This window comes from Dermochelys coriacea, chromosome 6, assembly GCF_009764565.3.
Source record: "Dermochelys coriacea isolate rDerCor1 chromosome 6, rDerCor1.pri.v4, whole genome shotgun sequence".
Lineage (NCBI taxonomy): Eukaryota > Metazoa > Chordata > Testudines > Dermochelyidae > Dermochelys > Dermochelys coriacea.
The window spans coordinates 4,180,027-4,188,395 of NC_050073.1; the positions used below are offsets into that span (position 1 = coordinate 4,180,027).

General features: G+C 50.3%; 1 pseudogene; it reads left to right on the plus strand.

The window, feature by feature from the left end:
* Positions 1–404: 404 nt before the first annotated feature.
* Positions 405–2,369, plus strand: LOC122455412 (annotated as a pseudogene).
* Positions 2,370–8,369: the final 6,000 nt, after the last annotated feature.

Sequence of the window (8,369 nt, forward strand, 5' to 3'; positions counted from 1 at the left end):
ATCTTTTATTTTCTTTGTAACTATTCCCAACTTTTATGCCTCATTTCTTGGACTCCCTTAAAATCTCTCTCTGTGTAGTTAATAAACTTGTTTTATCGAATCCAGTGTGTTTGAATTGAAGTGCCTGTTTGATAATTCTGTTTGGGGTGACAAGATGTGCGCATAGCATAATCTTTAAGAAATAATGGATTTAATATAATTTGTAGTGTCCAGGAGAGGACCTAGCAGTCCAGGACATACATTTCTGGGGGAAAGCTAAGACTGGGGGTGTCTTGGGGTCACTCTGCTATATAACGCAGGCTGGTGAGAGCCTGATATAACCCAGGTGTGGCTGGCAGGCTGCTGTTACACACAGACACTCAGGGTGTGACTTGCATGCTCTTAGGTTCAAAGCTGACGAGGCGGGGGCAGAGAAGCACAGCCGGAGGAAGCTCTCGGGGCAGGGAGAGAGGCAGCAGCAGCAGCAGTGGCAGGAAATCACTGCTTGGAGAAGTGGCTGCAGCTACAAGGGGATCCGAGCCCAACCCGCAGTTGGGACCGGAGAGACCCCGCCCCAGCTCCAGGCCAGCCCGGGTTTTTGTGTGTGTTTGTGTGTGTGTGAAGCAGAGCCCTGCAGTGGCCCCGCAACCCTGCCAGCTCTGGGGCAGCCCCGGGGTGGGAGTTTTGGGGCGGCTCTTTGAAGGGTTTAATGGTAATTTATCAAAGCAGGACTCCCCCTGTTTCCTCCCCTGCAGGCAGGATTCCTGGTCCCTGACCCCAGGATCTCCGGGATGAAGCGCGAGGACAAGCCATGTGTCCGGGATCTCCAGGGCACCGAGGAAAGGGAGACCCTGATGGTCATTTCTACAGGTGACAAAAGGAGTGAGGCTGGCTTGGGGACCCTCCACGAATTAGCAGCCAGGACCCCAGGGTGCCATGCTAGAGCCATAGATGGGGAAGTCCAGAAGGGGCCGTTCTGGTCGGCTACTCTGACGTCCTGCCAAACCCAGGCCAGAGAACCGCACCCCAAGCCATAGCACTGGCGTCAGTGATCCACAAATCTGGGGGAGCCTGGAAGTAGTAAAACTGTCATCAAATTACATAGGTTAGTTTTGCAATTCAGGGGAGTGAAGGGATCCTGGCAAAGACGCCTGGAGCCCTCCAGGTTCTGTCTGGTCTTGCTCAGTATCATCTCCCACAAGTCCCTGTCCTCCACGTCTCACTCCCAACTCCCACCTCTGGTAGGAGCCCTCCCCTTCCCCATCCTTTCTCTGAGGGCTTTGAGGAGGGGCCGTTTCTGCTGGGGAAGAGCCTCGTCTGGATTCTCTCTATTTCCCAGCAGGTGCAGGAGCGGAGGAGAATCCCCAGCAGGAAGGGTGTGTGGGAGCGAACCCCAGAGCCCCAAGCGGAGAGATGCTGGCAGGCCAGGATGGCATCAGGGAGACCCCCTAGAGGAGAGAATTGATGAGTGTGAAGCTTATGGGATCCCTGAAAACATCATTATTCTGGAAACCACCTACCTGGGAGAGAGACCCTATAAATGCCTTGTCTGTGGGAAATCCTTCAGCCAGAGCTCCCACTTTGTCCAGCATCAATGGATCCACACAGGGGAGCGACCCTATAACTGCCCCAACTGTGGGAAGAGCTTTAGTCAGAGCTCCCACCTCGCCCAGCACCAGCGCATCCACACCGGGGAGAGGCCTTACCAGTGTGTTCAATGCGAGAAGCGCTTCAACCGCAGCCACATGCTGGCCAAGCATGTCTGCACCCACCTGGGCTCGCAGCCCTACATCTGCCCTGAGTGCGGGAAGAGCTTCAGCCTCAGCTCCCTCCCTCAGCACCTGCGATGCCACCTGCCGGGGAAGCTGTACACCTGCTCCGATTGTGGGAAGGACCTCAGCGGCAGCTCCAACCTGGCCCAGCACCAGCGCACCCACACGGGCGAGCGGCCCTACAAGTGCATGCAATGCAGGAAGAGCTTCAACCTGAGTGCCAACCTCATCCAGCACAGGCGGATCCACTGGGGCAAGCGCCCCTACAAGTGACCCGAGTGCGGGAAGAGCTTTGGCCTCAACTCGTCGCTGGGGAAGCACCTGCACATCCACACCGGGGAGCGGCCCTACAAGTGCATGCAGTGCGGGAAGAGCTTCAACATGAGTGCCAACCTCATCCAGCACCAGAGGATCCATCGTGGGGAGCGGCCCTACAAATGCCCCGAGTGTGGGAAGTGCTTCAATCTGAAGTCCACCCTGGTCAAACACCTGCACACCCACACAGGAGAGAGACCCTATAAATGCACCCAGTGTGGGAGGAGTTTCATCGACAACTCAAAGCTCAGCAAACATGCCAGGACCCACGCGGCAGAGAAGTCTCCCCAGGAGGTGCAGTAAGATCCAAAGGGGCTCTGTCTTAGCCCTGGTGCGACAGCTGCTGGAATAGTGGTACTAATTCTGGTGCCCACAGTTCAAGAGGGATGTTAATAAATTGGAGAGGGGTCAGAGAAGAAGGATTATGAGGGGTCACTAGAATGATGAAAGGATTGGAAAACCTGCCTTATAATGATAGATTGAGCTCCTTGAGTCTATTTAGCTTAACAAGGAGCAGGTTAAGGGGTGACTTGGTTACAGTCGAGAAGTATCTCCATAGGGAACAAATCATTCTTCAGTCTAGCTGCAAAAGATTTGACTCGATCCAATGGCTGGAAGTTGAAGCTAGACAAATTCCGACTAGAAACAAGGCACAATTTTTTAACACTGAGGGTAATTAGCCATTGGAACAATTTGCCAAGTGTCATGGTGGATTCTCCATCACTGGCACATTTAAGATCATGTTTGGATGTTTTTCTAAAAGATCTGATCTAGTTCAAACAGGGATTAATTCAGGGATGTTCTCTGGCCTATGAAACACAGGAGGTCAGACTAGATGATCACAATGGTCCCTTCTGGCCTTGGGATCTAGGACTCTGTAATGGACAACTCTTCCCATGGCGAGGCCAGAAATTAGATGCCCCAAATGAATCTATGGCTCTTGAGTTGCTCTGTGTAGAACCATAGATTTCAAGGCCAGAAGAGGCCATTAGATCATTCTAGTCTGACCTCCTGTATAACACAGACCAGAAAAATCTCACCCGGTGTTTCCTGCATCCAGCCAAGAGGCCCATGGTTCCACTTGAATGAGGCCCAGATTTTTCAAAAGTGACTAGTCATTTAAAAAAAATATATTTTTTTGGTGCTTCTCTTTTTGGTTGATCACCTTGAGACCCCTTTTACAGGGGGCTGGTTTTCAAAAGATGTTGAGCGCCCACCCTCTGAAAACCAGCCCCTTTAATATGTCTCCAAGAAACTTAGAACTGGAAGGGCCTTCCTGGGTCACTGAGTCAACTCTGTGCTGTTGCAGGCCATCATGGAATCCTACTCAGAGACTTACCCAGATCCATCTTCAAACCAGTTAGGGTGTTTGCTCCTAGTGGGAGGCTGTTCCACAACCTCCCTCATCTGATGGTCAGGAACCTTCTCATTTCCAGCCTATGTTGATTCCTGGCCAGTTTGTCCCCATCTGTTCTTGTGCCAACATTGTCCTTTAGCTTCAATAGCTCTTCTCCCTCCATGGTGTTTTCTGCATGATATATTTAGAGAGAGCAGTCAGATCCCCTTTCAGCCTGCATTTTAGGTAGGCTTGGAAGGATTAGATGTTTATTGGTAAATGTCAATTTCACCACACACACAAACCATCAACAAAATATTTCTATCAATATTAACTGAAATTTACAAATAGGCAAAGTAAGAAAAATGCTGCTTGAGAACTTATTAGAGTCAAAATCCAATGATTTAGATGATTGAATTGGGCTTGTTACAAATGGACCGACCAATGAATAGTAAAACCAGGTATGATCTGTTGATTTAAGGATATTTACTTTGTATATTGTGATGTGATGTTGACAATTTGTGTTTGAAGGGTTTATAAAACTTTAACTTTTTGAATCTCAGTGGCTTTTGTCATTAAATTATTGTCTGACACCCCCCAATATTTTCCGTACAACTGTGAAAATTTAAATAGATAATCTCAAATAATGCTTAAAAATAGGGCTGTCAAATGATTAAATAAATTAATTGTGATTAATTGCACGATTAAAAAAATTGATCGTGCTGTTAAACAATAATAGAATACTCATACAAACACGTTTGTTTACATTTGCAGGAGATAATGCTGCCTGCTTCTTGTTTACAGTGTCACCTGAAAGTGAGAACAGACACTGTTGTAGCTGGTATTGCAAGATATTTATGTGCCAGATGAGCTAAAGATTCATATGTCTCTTCATGCTTCAATCACCATTCCAGAGGAAATGCATCCATACTGATGACGGGTTCTGCTTGGTAATGATCCAAAGCAGTGCAGAGTACTGCATGTTCATTTTCATCATCTGAGGCAGATGCCACCAGCAAAAGGTTGATTTTCTTTTTTGTTGGTTCGGGTTCTGTAGTTTCCTTATGGGAGTGTTGCTCTTTTAAGACTTCTGAGAGAATGCGCTACACCCTGTCCCAATCAGATTTTGGAAGGCGCTTCAGATTCTTAAATCTTGGGTCGAGTGTTGTAGTTTTCTTTAGAAATCTCACATTGGTACCTTCTTTGTGTTTTGTCAAATCTGCAGTGAAAGTGTTCTTAAAGTGCTAGGTCATCAGCCAAGACTGCTATAACATGAAATATATGGCAGAATGCGGGTAAAACACAGAGCAGGAGACATACAATTCTCCCCCAAGGAGTTCAGTCACAAATTTAATTAGTGCATTATTTTTTTAACGAGCGGTCCTCAGCATGGAAGCATGTCCTCCGGAATGGTGGCCAAAGCACGAAGGGGCATATAGATCTTTAGCATATCTGGCACGTAAATACCTTGTAATGCTGGCTACAAATGTGCCATGCAAACGTCTGTTCTCACTTTCAGGTGACATTGTAAATAAGAAGCGGGCAGCATTATCTCCTGTAAATGTAAACAAACTTGTTTCTCTTAGCGATTGGCTGAACAAGAAGTACGACTGAGTGGACCTGTAGGCTCTAAAGTTTACATTGTTTTGTTTTTGAGAGCAATTATGTAACCAAAAAATCTACCTTTGCAAGCTTTCACGAGAAAGAGATTGTACGACAGTACTTGTATGAGGTGAATTGAAAAATACTATTTCTTTTGTTTATCATTTTTACAGTGCAAATATTTGTAATAAATAATATAAAGTGAGCAGTGTATACTTTGTATTCTGTGTTGTAATAGAAATCAATATATTTGAAAATGTAGAAAAACATCCAACATTTTTAATAAATTTCAACTGGTATTCTGTTGCTTAACAGTGCGATTAATTTTTTAAATCATGATTAATTATTGATATTATCCATCAATATTATTTTAAAAAAACCCAAGCTAAATTCTGAAAAGCCTAATTTTCAGCTAAGTGAGGCTCTTTCCATCTCTTCTCATAAACTAGGTACTCCATTCCTCTTATTAGATGTTTGGCTGCGTGTGTGTGTGTGTGTTCTCCCTGTTCTCGCCCCAGCTCTGCGCAGACAGCCGGCACAGCAGACCTCGAGTGAACTGCCCAATGACCACAAGATCCATTAAGGTACGAAGGCACCAGCCAGCTTTATTGTTGACAAAGCAAGGTAATAGCACCTGGCAGACTCTATGAGGATAGTAAGACACGTATGCCCATGACAATGGATGCAGCTCTACTACAAGGATTTATATCTCAGGCTCTCTTCCTACTACACCTCTGATCATCCTAGCTGCCTTCTCTAAACCTGTTCCAGTTTGAATTAATCTTTCTGGACCATGTGACCAGAATTGGACACAGTATTCCAGATGAGGTTTTACTAGTGCCTTGGTTTCTTTCCCAAATCATTAATCCCTTTTGAAAATCTTGACCACGGTAACTTTGAGAGAAGCCAGCCAGTCCAATCTGGCTTGGAAAGTCCACCCCAGCCTTTCAGGGAATTGTTCTGATGTGGTGTAATTTTACCAATGGGTAATAAAGAACCAGGGATCACAGTTTTAAGGAGAGGCAAAGGAGAGAAATCTAGTTATGATCCAGTGTCATGTGAAACTTCATGACCAGGGAGTTGAGAATTTCCATTGTTCTTGAAGCAAGAGTGGCAAAGGGCTCCAGATTGGGATTCAAACTCTTGGATCCCATCACCACCCTCTTTTTTTATATGCCCCACTCAGCCCCTGCTGAGCTGGCTCCTTTCATCTCCCCTTGTAAACTGCTCCCTGCAGCCTCTGATCATGTCTGTTGCTCTGCCCTAGGCTCCCTGCAATCTGTCTATATCTCTCCAGGATTTTGGGGCCCAGAGATGAGCCCAGACGGGGTCTCCCCAGGATTATACAGACAGGGACTATTCCCTCTCTTCTCAGGTCTGGGAATGGGACGTGCAGCCTTTCCCCGCTAGGGGCTCCGAGCAGCCTCAGGGCAGGGGAGGGGGTGGCTCGGAGGGTGAAGGTGTTACGGGGGAATGGGATATGGGACCTTCCCTTCTAGGGGGCACTGGCTCTGATCCAGCCCCAGGGCAAGGGACTGGCTGGCTCAGGGGGGCAGGGAATGGGATACAGGCCAGGACCTTAGTGTGTGAATCTCGTTTGCTGTGTTTATTAGGCCTAGTGTGAAACGAGTTGGGTCTCAGCCCAGATAGGAACAGACAGGGCTGCGCTTGACCACAGTCCCCACAAAACGGTGGGCTCAGTGACAGCAGGGGCCATGAATCCCTGAGACATTTCTGCCTCCTCAGGGTTAGTGACTGAGGTATTTACCTCACGCCTGTGACCCCCTGTCCACCTCAGGCCCCAGCCTCCACCCAACTGCCCCAGAGACACCAAACCACAACATGCCCAACTGCCATGGAACCTCCACACCCCAGCACCTCCCCACCCCACTGCCACAGAACCTCCAGACCCCAATATCGCCCACCCCACTGCCACAGAAACTCCAGACCCCAATATCCCCCACCCCACTGCCACAGAACCTCCAGACCCCAATATCCCCCACCCCACTGCCACAGAAACTCCAGACCCCAGCACCCCCCACCCGACTGCCACAGAACCTCCAGACCCCAGCACCCCCACCCCACTGCCACAGAACCTCCAGACCCCAATATCCCCCACCCCACTGCCACAGAAACTCCAGACCCCAATATCCCCCACCCCACTGCCACAGAACCTCCAGACCCCAGCACCCCCACCCCACTGCCACAGAACCTCCAGACCCCAACACCCCCCACCCCACTGCTACAGACCCTCCAGACCCCAATATCCCCCACCCCACTGCCACAGAACCTCCAGACCCCAGCACCCCCACCCCACTTCCACAGAACCTCCAGACCCCAATATCCCCCACCCCATTGCCACAGAACCTCCAGACCCCTATATCCCCCACCCCACTGCCACGGAACCTCCAGAACAACCCCCCCCACACCCCACTGCCACAGAACCTCCAGACCCCAATATCCCCCACCCCACTGCCACAGAACCTCCAGACCAACACCCCCCACCCCACTGCCACAGAACCTCCAGACCCCAACACCCCCCCACCCCACTGCTACAGAGCCTCCAGACCCCAATATCCCCCACCCCACTGCCACAGAACCTCCAGACCCCAGCACCCCCTCCCCACTTCCACAGAACCTCCAGACCCCAATATCCCCCACCCCACTGCCACGGAACCTCCAGACCCCAATATCCCCCACCCCACTGCCACAGAACCTCCAGACCCCAGCACCCCCACCCCACTGCCACAGAACCTCCAGACCCCAATATCCCCCACCCCACTGCCACAGAACCTCCAGACCCCAGCACCCCCACCCCACTGCCACAGAACCTCCAGACCCCAACACCCCCCACCCCACTGCCACAGAACCTCCAGACCCCAATATCCCCCACCCCACTGCCACAGAACCTCCAGACCCCAATATCCCCCACCCCACTGCCACAGAACCTCCAGACCCCAGCACCCCCACCCCACTGCCACAGAACCTCCAGACCCCAATATCCCCCCACCCCACTGCCACAGAACCTCCAGACCCCAGCACCCCCACCCCACTGCCACAGAACCTCCAGACCCTAATATCCCCCACCCCACTGCCACAGACCCTCCAGACCCCAACACCCCCCCACCCCACTGCCACAGAACCTCCAGACCCCAGCACCCCCACCCCACTGCCACAGAACCTCCAGACCCCAACACCCCCCACCCCACTGCCACAGAACCTCTAGATCCCAACACTCCCCCCCCTCGACTGCCACAGAACCTCCAGACCCCAACATTTCACCCAACTGACATGGAACCCTCAGACCCCAACAGTCCATCGTAAATGGGCTGGGTAGCAAGGTAGCTGAAGTCCTGGTCCAGTCC